This window comes from Pristiophorus japonicus, chromosome 4 (assembly GCF_044704955.1).
Source record: "Pristiophorus japonicus isolate sPriJap1 chromosome 4, sPriJap1.hap1, whole genome shotgun sequence".
Taxonomy (NCBI): domain Eukaryota; kingdom Metazoa; phylum Chordata; class Chondrichthyes; family Pristiophoridae; genus Pristiophorus; species Pristiophorus japonicus.
In genome coordinates this window covers 153390694-153408444 of record NC_091980.1, presented here as the reverse complement: position 1 = coordinate 153408444, position 17751 = coordinate 153390694, and the positions used below count along the sequence as shown (strand labels likewise).

Here is a 17751-nt window from a genome sequence, read left to right as displayed (position 1 = left end):
AGTAATGCCCCTGTATAATATACTGTGTCCTCTCTCTCCAGTAATGCTCCTGTATAATATACTGTGTCCCCTCTCTCTCTCCAGTAATGCTCCTGTATAATATACTGTGTCCTCTCTCTCCAGTAATGCATCCTGTATAATATACTGAGTCCCCTCTCTCTCTCCAGTAATGCTCCTGTATAATATACTATGTCCCCTCTCTCTCTCCAGTAATGTTCCTGTATAATATACTGTGTCCTCTCTCTCCAGTAATGCCCCTGTATAATATACTGTGTCCTCTCTCTCCAGTAATGCCCCTGTATAATATATTGTGTCCTCTCTCTCCAGTAATGTTCCTGTATAATACACTGTGTCCTCTCTCTCCAGTAATGCTACTGTATAATATACTGTGTCCTCTCTCTCCAGTAATGTTCCTGTATAATATACTGTGTCCTCTCTCTCCAGTAATGCCCCTGTATAATACACTGTGTCCTCTCTCTCCAGTAATGCTCCTGTATAATATACTGTGTCCCCTCTCTCCAGTAATGCTCCTGTATAATATACTGTGTCCCCTCTCTCCAGTAATGCTCCTGTCTAATATACTGTGTCCTCTCTCTGCAGTAATGCCCCTGTATAATATACTGTGTCCTCTCTCTCCAGTAAAGCTCCTGTATAATATACTGTGTCCCCTTTCTCTCTCCAGTAATGCTCCTGTATAATATACTGTGTCCCCTCTCTCTCTCTCCAGTAATGCCCCTGTATAATATACTGTGTCCTCTCTCTCCAGTAATGCTCCTGTATAATATACTGTGTCCCCTTTCTCTCTCCAGTAATGCTCCTGTATAATATACTGTGTCCTCTCTCACCAGTAATGTTCCTGAAAAATACACTGTGTCCTCTCTCTCCAGTAATGTTCCTGTATAATATACTGTGTCCTCTCTCCAGTAATGTTCCTGTAGAATACACTGTGTCCTCTCTCTCCAGTAATGTTCCTGTATAATACACTGTGTCCTCTCTCTCCAGTAATGCTCCTGTATAATATACTGTGTCCTCTCTCTCCAGTAATGCTCCTGTATAATATACTGTGTCCTCTCTCTCCAGTAATGTCCTTTATAATACACTGTGTCCCCTCTCTCCCCGCTAGTGCTCCTGTACAATACACTGTGTCCTCTCACTCCAGTAATTCTCCTGTATAATACACTGTGTCCTCTCTCCCCGCTAGTGCCCCTGTATAATACACTGTGTCCTCTCTCTCCAATAATGCTCCTGTATAATATACTGTGTCCTCGCTCTCCAGTAATGCCCCTGTATAATATACTGTGTCCTCTCTCTCCAGTAATGCTCCTGTATAATATACTGTGTCCTCTCTCTCCAGTAATGCCGCTGCATAATATACTGTGTCCCCTCTCTCCAATAATGCCGCTGCATAATATACTGTGTCCCCTCTCTCCAGTAATGCCCCTGTCCAATACACTGTGTCCTCTCTCTCCAATAATGCTCCTGTATAATATACTGTGTCCTCTCTCTCCAGTAATGCTCCTGTATAATATACTGTGTCCCCTCTCTCTCTCCAGTAATGCTCCTGTAAAATATACCATGTCCCCTCTGTCCCCACTAGTGCTCCTGTACAATACACTGTGTCCTCCCTCTCTAGTAATGCTTCTGTATAATATACTGTGTCCTCTCTCTCCAGTAATGCCCCTGTATAATAGACTGTGTCCCCTCTCTCTCTCTCCAGTAATGCTCCTGTATAATATACCATGTCCCCTCTGTCCCCGCTAGTGCTCCTGTACAATACACTGTGTCCTCCCTCTCCAGTAATGCTTCTGTATAATATACTGTGTCCTCTCTCTCCAGTAATGACCCTGTATAATATACTGTGTCCTCTCTCTCCAGTAATGCTCCTGTATAATATACTGTGTCCTCTCTCTCCAGTAATGCCCCTGTATAATATACTGTGTCCTCTCTCTCCAGTAATGCTCCTGTATAATATACTGTGTCCCCTCTCTCTCTCCAGTAATGCTCCTGTATAATAAACTGTGTCCCCTCTCTCTCCAGTAATGCCCCTGTATAATATACTGTGTCCTCTCTATCCAGTAATGTTCCTGTGTAATATACTGTGTCCTCTCTCTCCAGTAATGTTCCTGTATAATATACTGTGTCCCCTCTCTCTCTCCAGTAATGTTTCTGTATAATATACTGTGTCCTCTCTCTCCAGTAATGCTCCTGTACAATATACTATGTCCCCTCTCTCTCTCCAGTAATGTTCCTGTATAATATACTGTGTCCTCTCTCTCCAGTAATGCCCCTGTATAATATACTGTGTCCTCTCTCTCCAGTAATGCCCCTGTATAATATATTGTGTCCTCTCTCTCCAGTAATGTTCCTGTATAATACACTGTGTCCTCTCTCTCCAGTAATGCTACTGTATAATATACTGTGTCCCCTCTCTCCAATAATGCCGCTGCATAATATACTGTGTCCCCTCTCTCCAGTAATGCCCCTGTCCAATACACTGTGTCCTCTCTCTCCAATAATGCTCCTGTATAATATACTGTGTCCTCTCTCTCCAGTAATGCTCCTGTATAATATACTGTGTCCCCTCTCTCTCTCCAGTAATGCTCCTGTAAAATATACCATGTCCCCTCTGTCCCCGCTAGTGCTCCTGTACAATACACTGTGTCCTCCCTCTCCAGTAATGCTTCTGTATAATATACTGTGTCCTCTCTCTCCAGTAATGCCGCTGCATAATATACTGTGTCCCCTCTCTCCAATAATGCCGCTGCATAATATACTGTGTCCCCTCTCTCCAGTAATGCCCCTGTCCAATACACTGTGTCCTCTCTCTCCAATAATGCTCCTGTATAATATACTGTGTCCTCTCTCTCCAGTAATGCTCCTGTATAATATACTGTGTCCCCTCTCTCTCTCCAGTAATGCTCCTGTAAAATATACCATGTCCCCTCTGTCCCCACTAGTGCTCCTGTACAATACACTGTGTCCTCCCTCTCTAGTAATGCTTCTGTATAATATACTGTGTCCTCTCTCTCCAGTAATGCCCCTGTATAATAGACTGTGTCCCCTCTCTCTCTCTCCAGTAATGCTCCTGTATAATATACCATGTCCCCTCTGTCCCCGCTAGTGCTCCTGTACAATACACTGTGTCCTCCCTCTCCAGTAATGCTTCTGTATAATATACTGTGTCCTCTCTCTCCAGTAATGCCCCTGTATAATATACTGTGTCCTCTCTCTCCAGTAATGCCCCTGTATAATATACTGTGTCCTCTCTCTCCAGTAATGCTCCTGTATAATATACTGTGTCCCCTCTCTCTCTCCAGTAATGCTCCTGTATAATATACTGTGTCCTCTCTCTCCAGTAATGTTCCTGTATAATATACTGTATCCTCTCTCTCCAGTAGTGCTCCTGTATAATATACTGTGTCCCCTCTCTCTCTCCAGTAATGTTTCTGCATAATATACTGTGTCCTCTCTCTCCAGTAATGCTCCTGTATAATATACTGTGTCCCCTCTCTCTCTCCAGTAATGCTCCTGTATAATATACTATGTCCCCTCTCTCTCTGCAGTAATGTTCGTGTATAATATACTGTGTCCTCTCTCTCCAGTAATGCCCCTGTATAATATACTGTGTCCTCTCTCTCTCTCTCCAGTAATGCCCCTGTATAATATACTGTGTCCCCTTTCTCTCTCCAGTAATGCTCCTGTATAATATACTGTGTCCCCTCTCTCTCTCTCCAGTAATGCTCCTGTATAATATACTGTGTCCTCTCTCTCCAGTAATGCCCCTGTATAATATACTGTGTCCTCTCTCTCCAGTAATGCTCCTGTATAATATACTGTGTCCCCTCTCTCTCTCTCCAGTAATGCCCCTGTATAATATACTGTGTCCCCTCTCTCTCTCCAGTAATGCTCCTGTATAATATACTGTGTCCCCTCTCTCTCTCTCCAGTAATGCCCCTGTATAATATACTGTGTCCTCTCTCTCCAGTCATGTTCCTGTATAATATACTGTATCCTCTCTCTCCAGTAATGCTCCTGTATAATATACTATGTCCCCTCTCTCTCTCCAGTAATGTTCCTGTATAATATACTGTGTCCTCTCTCTCCAGTAATGCCCCTGTATAATATACTGTGTCCTCTCTCTCCAGTAATGCCCCTGTATAATATACTGTGTCCTCTCTCTCCAGTAATGTTCCTGTATAATATGCTGTGTCCTCTCTCTCCAGTAATGCCCCTGTATAATATACTGTGTCCTCTCTCCCCGCTAGTGCCCCTGTATAATATACTGTGTCCTCTCTCTCCAGTAATGCTCCTGTATAATATACTGTGTCCCCTCTCTCCAGTAATGCCCCTGTCCAATACACTGTGTCCTCTCTCTCCAATAATGCTCCTGTATAATATACTGTGTCCTCTCTCTCCAGTAATGCTCCTGTATAATATACCATGTCCCCTCTGTCTCCGCTAGTGCTCCTGTACAATACACTGTGTCCTCCCTCTCCAGTAATGCTCCTGTATAATATACTGTGTCCTCTCTCTCCAGTAATGCTCCTGTATAATATACTGTGTCCCCTCTCTCCAGTAATGCTCCTGTATAATATACTGTGTCCTCTCTCTCCAGTAATGCTCCTGTATAATATACTGTGTCCGCTCTCTCCCCGCTAGTGCTCCTGTATAATATACTGTGTCCTCCCTCTCCAGTAATGCCCCTGTCTAATATACTGTGTCCTCTCTCTCCAGTAGTGCCCCTGTATAATATACTGTGTCCTCTCTCTCCAGTAATGCTCCTGTATAATATACTGTGTCCCCTTTCTCTCTCCAGTAATGCTCCTGTATAATATACTGTGTCCCCTCTCTCTCTCTCCAGCAATGCTCCTGTATAATATACTGTGTCCTCTCTCTCCAGTAATGCCCCTGTATAATATACTGTGTCCTCTCTCTCCAGTAATGCTCCTGTATAATATACTGTGTCCCCTCTCTCTCTCCAGTAATGCCCCTGTATAATATACTGTGTCCCCTCTCTCTCTCCAGTAATGCTCCTGTATAATATACTGTGTCCCCTCTCTCTCTCTCCAGTGATGCCCCTGTATAATATACTGTGTCCTCTCTCTCCCCGCTAGTGCTCCTGTATAATATACTGTGTCCTCTCTCTCCAGTAATGTTCCTGTATAATATACTGTATCCTCTCTCTCCAGTAATGCTCCTGTATAATACACTGTGTCCTCTCTATCCAGTAATGACCTTGTATAATATACTGTGTCCTCTCTCTCCAGTAATGCCCCTGTATAATATACTGTGTCCTCTCTCTCCAGTAATGCTCCTGTATAATACACTGTGTCCTCTCTCTCCAGTAATGCTCCTGTATAATATACTGTGTCCCCTCTCTCCAGTAATGCTCCTGTATAATATACTGTGTCCCCTCTCTCCAGTAATGCTCCTGTATAATATACTGTGTCCCCTCTCTCTCTCCAGTAATGCCCCTGTATAATATACTGTGTCCTCTCTCTCCAGTAATGCTCCTTTATAATATACTGTGTCCCCTCTCTCTCTCCAGTAATGTTCCTGTATAATATACTGTGTCCTCTCTCTCCAGTAATGCATCCTGTATAATATACTGTGTCCCCTCTCTCTCTCCAGTAATGCTCCTGTATAATATACTATGTCCCCTCTCTCTCTCCAGTAATGTTCCTGTATAATATACTGTGTCCTCTCTCTCCAGTAATGCCCCTGTATAATATACTGTGTCCTCTCTCTCCAGTCATGCCCCTGTATAATATATTGTGTCCTCTCTCTCCAGTAATGTTCCTGTATAATACACTGTGTCCTCTCTCTCCAGTAATGCTACTGTATAATATACTGTGTCCTCTCTCTCCAGTAATGTTCCTGTATAATATACTGTGTCCTCTCTCTCCAGTAATGCCCCTGTATAATACACTGTGTCCTCTCTCTCCAGTAATGCTCCTGTATAATATACTGTGTCCCCTCTCTCCAGTAATGCTCCTGTATAATATACTGTGTCCCCTCTCTCCAGTAATGCTCCTGTCTAATATACTGTGTCCTCTCTCTGCAGTAATGCCCCTGTATAATATACTGTGTCCTCTCTCTCCAGTAATGCTCCTGTATAATATACTGTGTCCCCTTTCTCTCTCCAGTAATGCTCCTGTATAATATACTATGTCCCCTCTCTCTCTCTCCAGTAATGCTCCTGTATAATATACTGTGTCCTCTCTCTCCAGTAATGCCCCTGTATAATATTCTGTGTCCTCTCTCTCCAGTAATGCTCCTGTATAATATACTGTGTCCCCTCTCTCTCTCTCCAGTAATGCCCCTGTATAATATACTGTGTCCCCTCTCTCTCTCCAGTAATGCTCCTGTATAATATACTGTGTCCCCTCTCTCTCTCTCCAGTAATGCCTCTGTATAATATACTGTGTCCTCTCTCTCCAGTAATGTTCCTGTATAATATACTGTATCCTCTCTCTCCAGTAATGCTCCTGTATAATATACTATGTCCCCTCTCTCTCTCCAGTAATGTTCCTGTATAATATACTGTGTCCTCTCTCTCCAGTAATGCCCCTGTATAATATACTGTGTCCTCTCTCTCCAGTAATGCCCCTGTATAATATACTGTGTCCCCTCTCTCCAGTAATGTTCCTGTATAATATACTGTGTCCTCTCTCTCCAGTAATGCCCCTGTATAATATACTGTGTCCTCTCTCCCCGCTAGTGCCCCTGTATAATATACTGTGTCCTCTCTCTCCAGTAATGCTCCTGCATAATATACTGTGTCCCCTCTCTCCAGTAATGCCCCTGTCCAATACACTGTGTCCTCTCTCTCCAATAATGCTCCTGTATAATATACTGTGTCCTCTCTCTCCAGTAATGCTCCTGTATAATATACTGTGTCCCCTCTCTCTCTCCAGTAATGCTCCTGTATAATATACCATGTCCCTTCTGTCTCCGCTAGTGCTCCTGTACAATACACTGTGTCCTCCCTCTCCAGTAATGCTCCTGTATAATATACTGTGTCCTCTCTCTCCAGTAATGCTCCTGTATAATATACTGTGTCCCCTAACTCCAGTAATGCTCCTGTATAATATACTGTGTCCTCTCTCTCCAGTAATGCTCCTGTATAATATACTGTGTCCGCTCTCTCCCCGCTAGTGCTCCTGTATAATATACTGTGTCCTCTCTCTCCAGTAATGCCCCTGTCTAATATACTGTGTCCTCTCTCTCCAGTAATGCCCCTGTATAATACACTGTGTCCTCTCTCTCCAGTAATGCTCCTGTATAATATACTGTGTCCCCTTTCTCTCTCCAGTAATGCTCCTGTATAATATACTGTGTCCCCTCTCTCTCTCTCCAGTAATGCTCCTGTATAATATACTGTGTCCTCTCTCTCCAGTAATGCCCCTGTATAATATACTGTGTCCTCTCTCTCCAGTAATGCTCCTGTATAATATACTGTGTCCCCTCTCTCTCTCCAGTAATGCTCCTGTATAATATACTGTGTCCTCTCTCTCCAGTAATGCATCCTGTATAATATACTGAGTCCCCTCTCTCTCTCCAGTAATGCTCCTGTACAATATACTATGTCCCCTCTCTCTCTCCAGTAATGTTCCTGTATAATATACTGTGTCCTCTCTCTCCAGTAATGCCCCTGTATAATATACTGTGTCCTCTCTCTCCAGTAATGCCCCTGTATAATATATTGTGTCCTCTCTCTCCAGTAATGTTCCTGTATAATACACTGTGTCCTCTCTCTCCAGTAATGCTACTGTATAATATACTGTGTCCTCTCTCTCCAGTAATGTTCCTGTATAATATACTGTGTCCTCTCTCTCCAGTAATGCCCCTGTATAATACACTGTGTCCTCTCTCTCCAGTAATGCTCCTGTATAATATACTGTGTCCCCTCTCTCCAGTAATGCTCCTGTATAATATACTGTGTCCCCTCTCTCCAGTAATGCTCCTGTCTAATATACTGTGTCCTCTCTCTGCAGTAATGCCCCTGTATAATATACTGTGTCCTCTCTCTCCAGTAAAGCTCCTGTATAATATACTGTGTCCCCTTTCTCTCTCCAGTAATGCTCCTGTATAATATACTGTGTCCCCTCTCTCTCTCTCCAGTAATGCCCCTGTATAATATACTGTGTCCTCTCTCTCCAGTAATGCTCCTGTATAATATACTGTGTCCCCTTTCTCTCTCCAGTAATGCTCCTGTATAATATACTGTGTCCTCTCTCACCAGTAATGTTCCTGAAAAATACACTGTGTCCTCTCTCTCCAGTAATGTTCCTGTATAATATACTGTGTCCTCTCTCCAGTAATGTTCCTGTATAATACACTGTGTCCTCTCTCTCCAGTAATGTTCCTGTATAATACACTGTGTCCTCTCTCTCCAGTAATGCTCCTGTATAATATACTGTGTCCTCTCTCTCCAGTAATGCTCCTGTATAATATACTGTGTCCTCTCTCTCCAGTAATGTCCTTTATAATACACTGTGTCCCCTCTCTCCCCGCTAGTGCTCCTGTACAATACACTGTGTCCTCTCACTCCAGTAATTCTCCTGTATAATACACTGTGTCCTCTCTCCCCGCTAGTGCCCCTGTATAATACACTGTGTCCTCTCTCTCCAATAATGCTCCTGTATAATATACTGTGTCCTCGCTCTCCAGTAATGCCCCTGTATAATATACTGTGTCCTCTCTCTCCAGTAATGCTCCTGTATAATATACTGTGTCCTCTCTCTCCAGTAATGCCGCTGCATAATATACTGTGTCCCCTCTCTCCAATAATGCCGCTGCATAATATACTGTGTCCCCTCTCTCCAGTAATGCCCCTGTCCAATACACTGTGTCCTCTCTCTCCAATAATGCTCCTGTATAATATACTGTGTCCTCTCTCTCCAGTAATGCTCCTGTATAATATACTGTGTCCCCTCTCTCTCTCCAGTAATGCTCCTGTAAAATATACCATGTCCCCTCTGTCCCCACTAGTGCTCCTGTACAATACACTGTGTCCTCCCTCTCTAGTAATGCTTCTGTATAATATACTGTGTCCTCTCTCTCCAGTAATGCCCCTGTATAATAGACTGTGTCCCCTCTCTCTCTCTCCAGTAATGCTCCTGTATAATATACCATGTCCCCTCTGTCCCCGCTAGTGCTCCTGTACAATACACTGTGTCCTCCCTCTCCAGTAATGCTTCTGTATAATATACTGTGTCCTCTCTCTCCAGTAATGACCCTGTATAATATACTGTGTCCTCTCTCTCCAGTAATGCTCCTGTATAATATACTGTGTCCTCTCTCTCCAGTAATGCCCCTGTATAATATACTGTGTCCTCTCTCTCCAGTAATGCTCCTGTATAATATACTGTGTCCCCTCTCTCTCTCCAGTAATGCTCCTGTATAATAAACTGTGTCCCCTCTCTCTCCAGTAATGCCCCTGTATAATATACTGTGTCCTCTCTATCCAGTAATGTTCCTGTGTAATATACTGTGTCCTCTCTCTCCAGTAATGTTCCTGTATAATATACTGTGTCCCCTCTCTCTCTCCAGTAATGTTTCTGTATAATATACTGTGTCCTCTCTCTCCAGTAATGCTCCTGTATAATATACTGTGTCCCCTCTCTCTCTCCAGTAATGCTCCTGTATAATATACTATGTCCCCTCTCTCTCTGCAGTAATGTTCATGTATAATATACTGTGTCCTCTCTCTCCAGTAATGCCCCTGTATAATATACTGTGTCCTCTCTCTCTCTCTCTCCAGTAATGCCCCTGTATAATATACTGTGTCCCCTTTCTCTCTCCAGTAATGCTCCTGTATAATATACTGTGTCCCCTCTCTCTCTCTCCAGTAATGCTCCTGTATAATATACTGTGTCCTCTCTCTCCAGTAATGCCCCTGTATAATATACTGTGTCCTCTCTCTCCAGTAATGCTCCTGTATAATATACTGTGTCCCCTCTCTCTCTCTCCAGTAATGCCCCTGTATAATATACTGTGTCCCCTCTCTCTCTCCAGTAATGCTCCTGTATAATATACTGTGTCCCCTCTCTCTCTCTCCAGTAATGCCCCTGTATAATATACTGTGTCCTCTCTCTCCAGTCATGTTCCTGTATAATATACTGTATCCTCTCTCTCCAGTAATGCTCCTGTATAATATACTATGTCCCCTCTCTCTCTCCAGTAATGTTCCTGTATAATATACTGTGTCCTCTCTCTCCAGTAATGCCCCTGTATAATATACTGTGTCCTCTCTCTCCAGTAATGCCCCTGTATAATATACTGTGTCCTCTCTCTCCAGTAATGTTCCTGTATAATATACTGTGTCCTCTCTCTCCAGTAATGCCCCTGTATAATATGCTGTGTCCTCTCTCCCTGCTAGTGCCCCTGTATAATATACTGTGTCCTCTCTCTCCAGTAATGCTCCTGTATAATATACTGTGTCCCCTCTCTCTCTCCAGTAATGCTCCTGTATAATATACCATGTCCCCTCTGTCTCCGCTAGTGCTCCTGTACAATACACTGTGTCCTCCCTCTCCAGTAATGCTCCTGTATAATATACTGTGTCCTCTCTCTCCAGTAATGCTCCTGTATAATATACTGTGTCCCCTCTCTCCAGTAATGCTCCTGTATAATATACTGTGTCCTCTCTCTCCAGTAATGCTCCTGTATAATATACTGTGTCCGCTCTCTCCCCGCTAGTGCTCCTGTATAATATACTGTGTCCTCTCTCTCCAGTAATGCCCCTGTATAATATACTGTGTCCTCTCTCTCCAGTAGTGCCCCTGTATAATATACTGTGTCCTCTCTCTCCAGTAATGCTCCTGTATAATATACTGTGTCCCCTTTCTCTCTGCAGTAATGCTCCTGTATAATATACTGTGTCCCCTCTCTCTCTCTCCAGTAATGCTCCTGTATAATATACTGTGTCCTCTCTCTCCAGTAATGCCCCTGTATAATATACTGTGTCCTCTCTCTCCAGTAATGCTCCTGTATAATATACTGTGTCCCCTCTCTCTCTCCAGTAATGCCCCTGTATAATATACTGTGTCCCCTCTCTCTCTCCAGTAATGCTCCTGTATAATATACTGTGTCCCCTCTCTCTCTCTCCAGTGATGCCCCTGTATAATATACTGTGTCCTCTCTCTCCCCGCTAGTGCTCCTGTATAATATACTGTGTCCTCTCTCTCCAGTAATGTTCCTGTATAATATACTGTATCCTCTCTCTCCAGTAATGCTCCTGTATAATACACTGTGTCCTCTCTATCCAGTAATGACCTTGTATAATATACTGTGTCCTCTCTCTCCCGTAATGCCCCTGTATAATATACTGTGTCCTCTCTCTCCAGTAATGCTCCTGTATAATACACTGTGTCCTCTCTCTCCAGTAATGCTCCTGTATAATATACTGTGTCCCCTCTCTCCAGTAATGCTCCTGTATAATATACTGTGTCCCCTCTCTCCAGTAATGCTCCTGTATAATATACTGTGTCCCCTCTCTCTCTCCAGTAATGCCCCTGTATAATATACTGTGTCCTCTCTCTCCAGTAATGCTCCTTTATAATATACTGTGTCCCCTCTCTCTCTCCAGTAATGTTCCTGTATAATATACTGTGTCCTCTCTCTCCAGTAATGCATCCTGTATAATATACTGTGTCCCCTCTCTCTCTCCAGTAATGCTCCTGTATAATATACTATGTCCCCTCTCTCTCTCCAGTAATGTTCCTGTATAATATACTGTGTCCTCTCTCTCCAGTAATGCCCCTGTATAATATACCGTGTCCTCTCTCTCCAGTAATGCCCCTGTATAATATATTGTGTCCTCTCTCTCCAGTAATGCTACTGTATAATATACTGTGTCCTCTCTCTCCAGTAATGTTCCTGTATAATATACTGTGTCCTCTCTCTCCAGTAATGCCCCTGTATAATACACTGTGTCCTCTCTCTCCAGTAATGCTCCTGTATAATATACTGTGTCCCCTCTCTCCAGTAATGCTCCTGTATAATATACTGTGTCCCCTCTCTCCAGTAATGCTCCTGTCTAATATACTGTGTCCTCTCTCTGCAGTAATGCCCCTGTATAATATACTGTGTCCTCTCTCTCCAGTAATGCTCCTGTATAATATACTGTGTCCCCTTTCTCTCTCCAGTAATGCTCCTGTATAATATACTATGTCCCCTCTCTCTCTCTCCAGTAATGCTCCTGTATAATATACTGTGTCCTCTCTCTCCAGTAATGCCCCTGTATAATATACTGGGTCCTCTCTCTCCAGTAATGCTCCTGTATAATATACTGTGTCCCCTCTCTCTCTCTCCAGTAATGCCCCTGTATAATATACTGTGTCCTCTCTCTCCAGTAATGTTCCTGTATAATATACTGTATCCTCTCTCTCCAGTAATGCTCCTGTATAATATACTATGTCCCCTCTCTCTCTCAAGTAATGTTCCTGTATAATATACTGTGTCCTCTCTCTCCAGTAATGCCCCTGTATAATATACTGTGTCCTCTCTCTCCAGTAATGCCCCTGTATAATATACTGTGTCCTCTCTCTCCAGTAATGTTCCTGTATAATATACTGTGTCCTCTCCCTCCAGTAATGCCCCTGTATAATATACTGTGTCCTCTCTCCCCGCTAGTGCCCCTGTATAATATACTGTGTCCTCTCTCTCCAGTAATGCTCCTGTATAATATACTGTGTCCCCTCTCTCCAGTAATGCCCCTGTCCAATACACTGTGTCCTCTCTCTCCAATAATGCTCCTGTATAATATACTGTGTCCTCTCTCTCCAGTAATGCTCCTGTATAATATACTGTATCCTCTCTCTCCAGTAATGCTCCTGTATAATACACTGTGTCCTCTCTATCCAGTAATGACCTTGTATAATATACTGTGTCCTCTCTCTCCAGTAATGCCCCTGTATAATATACTGTGTCCTCTCTCTCCAGTAATGCTCCTGTATAATATACTGTGTCCCCTCTCTCCAGTAATGCTCCTGTATAATATACTGTGTCCCCTCTCTCCAGTAATCCTCCTGTATAATATACTGTGTCCCCTCTCTCTCTCCAGTAATGCCCCTGTATAATATACTGTGTCCTCTCTCTCCAGTAATGCTCCTTTATAATATACTGTGTCCCCTCTCTCTCTCCAGTAATGTTCCTGTATAATATACTGTGTCCTCTCTCTCCAGTAATGCATCCTGTATAATATACTGTGTCCCCTCTCTCTCTCCAGTAATGCTCCTGTACAATATACTATGTCCCCTCTCTCTCTCCAGTAATGTTCCTGTATAATATACTGTGTCCTCTCTCTCCAGTAATGCCCCTGTATAATATACTGTGTCCTCTCTCTCCAGTAATGCCCCTGTATAATATATTGTGTCCTCTCTCTCCAGTAATGTTCCTGTATAATACACTGTGTCCTCTCTCTCCAGTAATGCTACTGTATAATATACTGTGTCCTCTCTCTCCAGTAATGTTCCTGTATAATATACTGTGTCCTCTCTCTCCAGTAATGCCCCTGTATAATACACTGTGTCCTCTCTCTCCAGTAATGCTCCTGTATAATATACTGTGTCCCCTCTCTCCAGTAATGCTCCTGTATAATATACTGTGTCCCCTCTCTCCAGTAATGCTCCTGTCTAATATACTGTGTCCTCTCTCCCCGCTAGTGCCCCTGTATAATATACTGTGTCCTCTCTCTCCAGTAATGCTCCTGTATAATATACTGTGTCCCTTTTCTCTCTCCAGTAATGCTCCTGTATAATATACTGTGTCCCCTCTCTCTCTCTCCAGTAATGCTCCTGTATAATATACTGTGTCCTCTCTCTCCAGTAATGCCCCTGTATAATATACTGTGTCCTCTCTCTCCAGTAATGCTCCTGTATAGTATACTGTGTCCCCTCTCTCTCTCTCCAGTAATGCCCCTGTATAATATACTGTGTCCCCTCTCTCTCTCCAGTAATGCTCCTGTATAATATACTGTGTCCCCTCTCTCTCTCTCCAGTAATGCCCCTGTATAATATACTGTGTCCTCTCTCTCCAGTAATGTTCCTGTATAATATACTGTATCCTCTCTCTCCAGTAATGCTCCTATATAATATACTATGTCCCCTCTCTCTCTCCAGTAATGTTCCTGTATAATATACTGTGTCCTCTCTCTCCAGTAATGCCCCTGTATAATATACTGTGTCCTCTCTCTCCAGTAATGCCCCTGTATAATATACTGTTTCCTCTCACTCCAGTAATGTTCCTGTATAATATACTGTGTCCTCTCTCTCCAGTAATGCCCCTGTATAATATACTGTGTCCTCTCTCCCCGCTAGTGCCCCTGTATAATATACTGTATCCTCTCTCTCCAGTAATGCTCCTGTATAATATACTGTGTCCCCTCTCTCCAGTAATGCCCCTGTCCAATACACTGTGTCCTCTCTCTCCAATAATGCTCCTGTATAATATACTGTGTCCTCTCTCTCCAGTAATGCTCCTGTATAATATACTGTGTCCCCTCTCTCCAGTAATGCTCCTGTATAATATACTGTGTCCTCTCTCTCCAGTAATGCTCCTGTATAATATACTGTGTCCCCACTCTCCCCGCTAGTGCTCCTGTATAATATACTGTGTCCTCTCTCTCCAGTAATGCCCCTGTATAATATACTGTGTCCTCTCTCTCCAGTAATGCCCCTGTATAATATACTGTGTCCTCTCTCTCCAGTAATGCTCCTGTATAATATACTGTGTCCCCTTTCTCTCTCCAGTAATGCTCCTGTATAATATACTGTGTCCCCTCTCTCTCTCTCCAGTAATGCTCCTGTATAATATACTGTGTCCTCTCTCTCCAGTAATGCCCCTGTATAATATACTGTATCCTCTCTCTCCAGTAATGCTCCTGTATAATATACTGTGTCCCCTCTCTCTCTCTCCAGTAATGCCCCTGTATAATATACTGTCCCCCCTCTCTCTCTCCAGTAATGCTCCTGTATAATATACTGTGTCCCCTCTCTCTCTCTCCAGTGATGCCCCTGTATAATATACTGTGTCCTCTCTCTCCCCGCTAGTGCTCCTGTATAATATACTGTGTCCTCTCTCTCCAGTAATGCCCCTGTATAATATACTGTGTCCTCTCTCTCCAGTAATGCCCCTGTATAATATACTGTGTCCTCTCTCTCCAGTAATGCTCCTGTATAATATACTGTGTCCCCTTTCTCTCTCCAGTAATGCTCCTGTATAATATACTGTGTCCCCTCTCTCTCTCTCTCCAGTAATGCTCCTGTATAATATACTGTGTCCTCTCTCTCCAGTAATGCTCCTGTATAATATACTGTGTCCTCTCTCTCCAGTAATGTTCCTGTATAATATACTGTGTCCTCTCTCTCCAGTAATGCCCCTGTATAATATACTGTGTCCCCTCTCTCCAGTAATGCTCCTGTATAATATACTGTGTCCTCTCTCTCCAGTAATGCCCCTGTATAATATACTGTGTCCTCTCTCTCCAGTAATGCTCCTGTGTAATATACTGTGTCCCCTCTCTCTCTCCAGTAATGCTCCTGTATAATATACTGTGTCCTCTCTCTCCAGTAATGCCCCTGTATAATATACTGTGTCCTCTCTCTCCAGTAATGCTCCTGTGTAATATACTGTGTCCCCTCTCTCCAGTAATGTTCCTGTATAATATACTGTGTCCCCTCTCTCTCTCCAGTAATGCTCCTGTATAATATACTGTGTCCCCTCTCTCTCTCCAGTAATGCTCCTGTATAATATACTGTGTCCTCTCTCTCCAGTAATGCCCCTGTATAATATACTGTGTCCTCTCTCTCCAGTAATGCTCCTGTGTAATATACTGTGTCCCCTCTCTCCAGTAATGCTTCTGTGTAATATACTGTGTCCCCTCTCTCTCTCCAGTAATGTTCCTGTATAATATACTGTGTCCCCTCTCTCTCTCCAGTAATGTTCCTGTATAATATACTGTGTCCCCTCTCTCTCTCCAGTAATGTTCCTGTATAATATACTGTGTCCTCTCTCTCCAGTAATGCCCCTGTATAATATACTGTGTCCCCTCTCTCTCTCCAGTAATGTTCCTGTATAATATACTGTGTCCCCTCTCTCTGTCCAGTAATGTTCCTGTATAATATACTGTGTCCTCTCTCTCTCTCCAGTAATGCCCCTGTATAATATACTGTGTCCTCTCTTTCCAGTAATGCCCCTGTATAATATACTGTGTCCTCTCTCTCCAGTAATGCTCCTGTGTAATATACTGTGTCCCCTCTCTCTCTCCAGTAATGCTCCTGTGTAATATACTGTCCCCCCTCTCTCTCTCCAGTAATGCTCCTGTATAATATACTGTGTTCCCTCTCTCCAGTAATGCTCCTGTTTCATATACTGTGTCCCCTCTCTCTCTCCAGTAATGCTCCTGTATAATATACTGTGTCCTCTCTTTCCAGTAATGCCCCTGTATAATATACTGTGTCCTCTCTCTCCAGTAATGCTCCTGTGTAATATACTGTGTCCCCTCTCTCTCTCCAGTAATGCTCCTGTATAATATACTGTGTCCTCTCTCTCCAGTAATGCCCCTGTATAATATACTGTGTCCTCTCTCTCCAGTAATGCTCCTGTGTAATATACTGTGTCCCCTCTCTCCAGTCATGCTCCTGTGTAATATACTGTGTCCCCTCTCTCCAGTAATGCTCCTGTATAATATACTGTGTCCCCTCTCTCTCTCCAGTAATGTTCCTGTATAATATACTGTGTCCCCTCTCTCTCTCCAGTCATGTTCCTGTATAATATACTGTGTCCTCTCTCTCTCTCCAGTAATGCCCCTGTATAATATACTGTGTCCCCTCTCTCTCTCCAGTAATGTTCCTGTATAATATACTGTGTCCCCTCTCTCTCTCCAGTAATGCCCCTGTATAATATACTGTGTCCTCTCTCTCCAGTAATGCCCCTGTATAATATACTGTGTCCTCTCTCTCCAGTAATGCTCCTGTGTAATATACTGTGTCCCCTCTCTCCAGTAATGCTCCTGTGTAATATACTGTGTCCCCTCTCTCTCTCCAGTAATGTTCCTGTATAATATACTGTGTCCCCTCTCTCTCTCCAGTAATGTTCCTGTATAATATACTGTGTCCCCTCTCTCTCTCCAGTAATGTTCCTGTATAATATACTGTGTCCTCTCTCTCCAGTAATGCCCCTGTATAATATACTGTGTCCCCTCTCTCCAGTAATGCTCCTGTATAATATACTGTGTCCCCTCTCTCTCTCCAGTAATGTTCCTGTATAATATACTGTGTCCCCTCTCTCTCTCCAGTCATGTTCCTATATAATATACTGTGTCCTCTCTCTCTCTCCAGTAATGCCCCTGTATAATATACTGTGTCCCCTCTCTCTCTCCAGTAATGTTCCTGTATAATATACTGTGTCCTCTCTCTCTCTCCAGTAATGCCCCTGTATAATATACTGTGTCCTCTCTCTCCAGTAATGCCCCTGTATAATATACTGTGTCCCCTCTCTCTCTCCAGTAATGCCCCCGTATAATATACTGTGTCCTCTCTCTCCAGTAATGCTCCTGTATAATATACTGTGTCCTCTCTCTCCAGTAATGCTCCTGTGTAATATACTGTGTCCTCTCTCTCCAGTAATGCCCCTGTGTAATATACTGTGTCCTCTCTCTCCAGTAATGCCCCTGTATAATATACTGTGTCCTCTCTCTCCAGTAATGCTCCTGTATAATATACTGTGTCCTCTCTCTCCAGTAAT

General features: G+C 43.3%; 1 protein-coding gene across 1 annotated transcript in view; it reads left to right on the top strand.

Moving 5' to 3' along the window:
• sptbn5 (spectrin, beta, non-erythrocytic 5) overlaps window positions 1-17751 on the top strand; it is a 635480-nt gene that overhangs the window by 259855 nt on the left and 357874 nt on the right. The window lies entirely within an intron of this gene.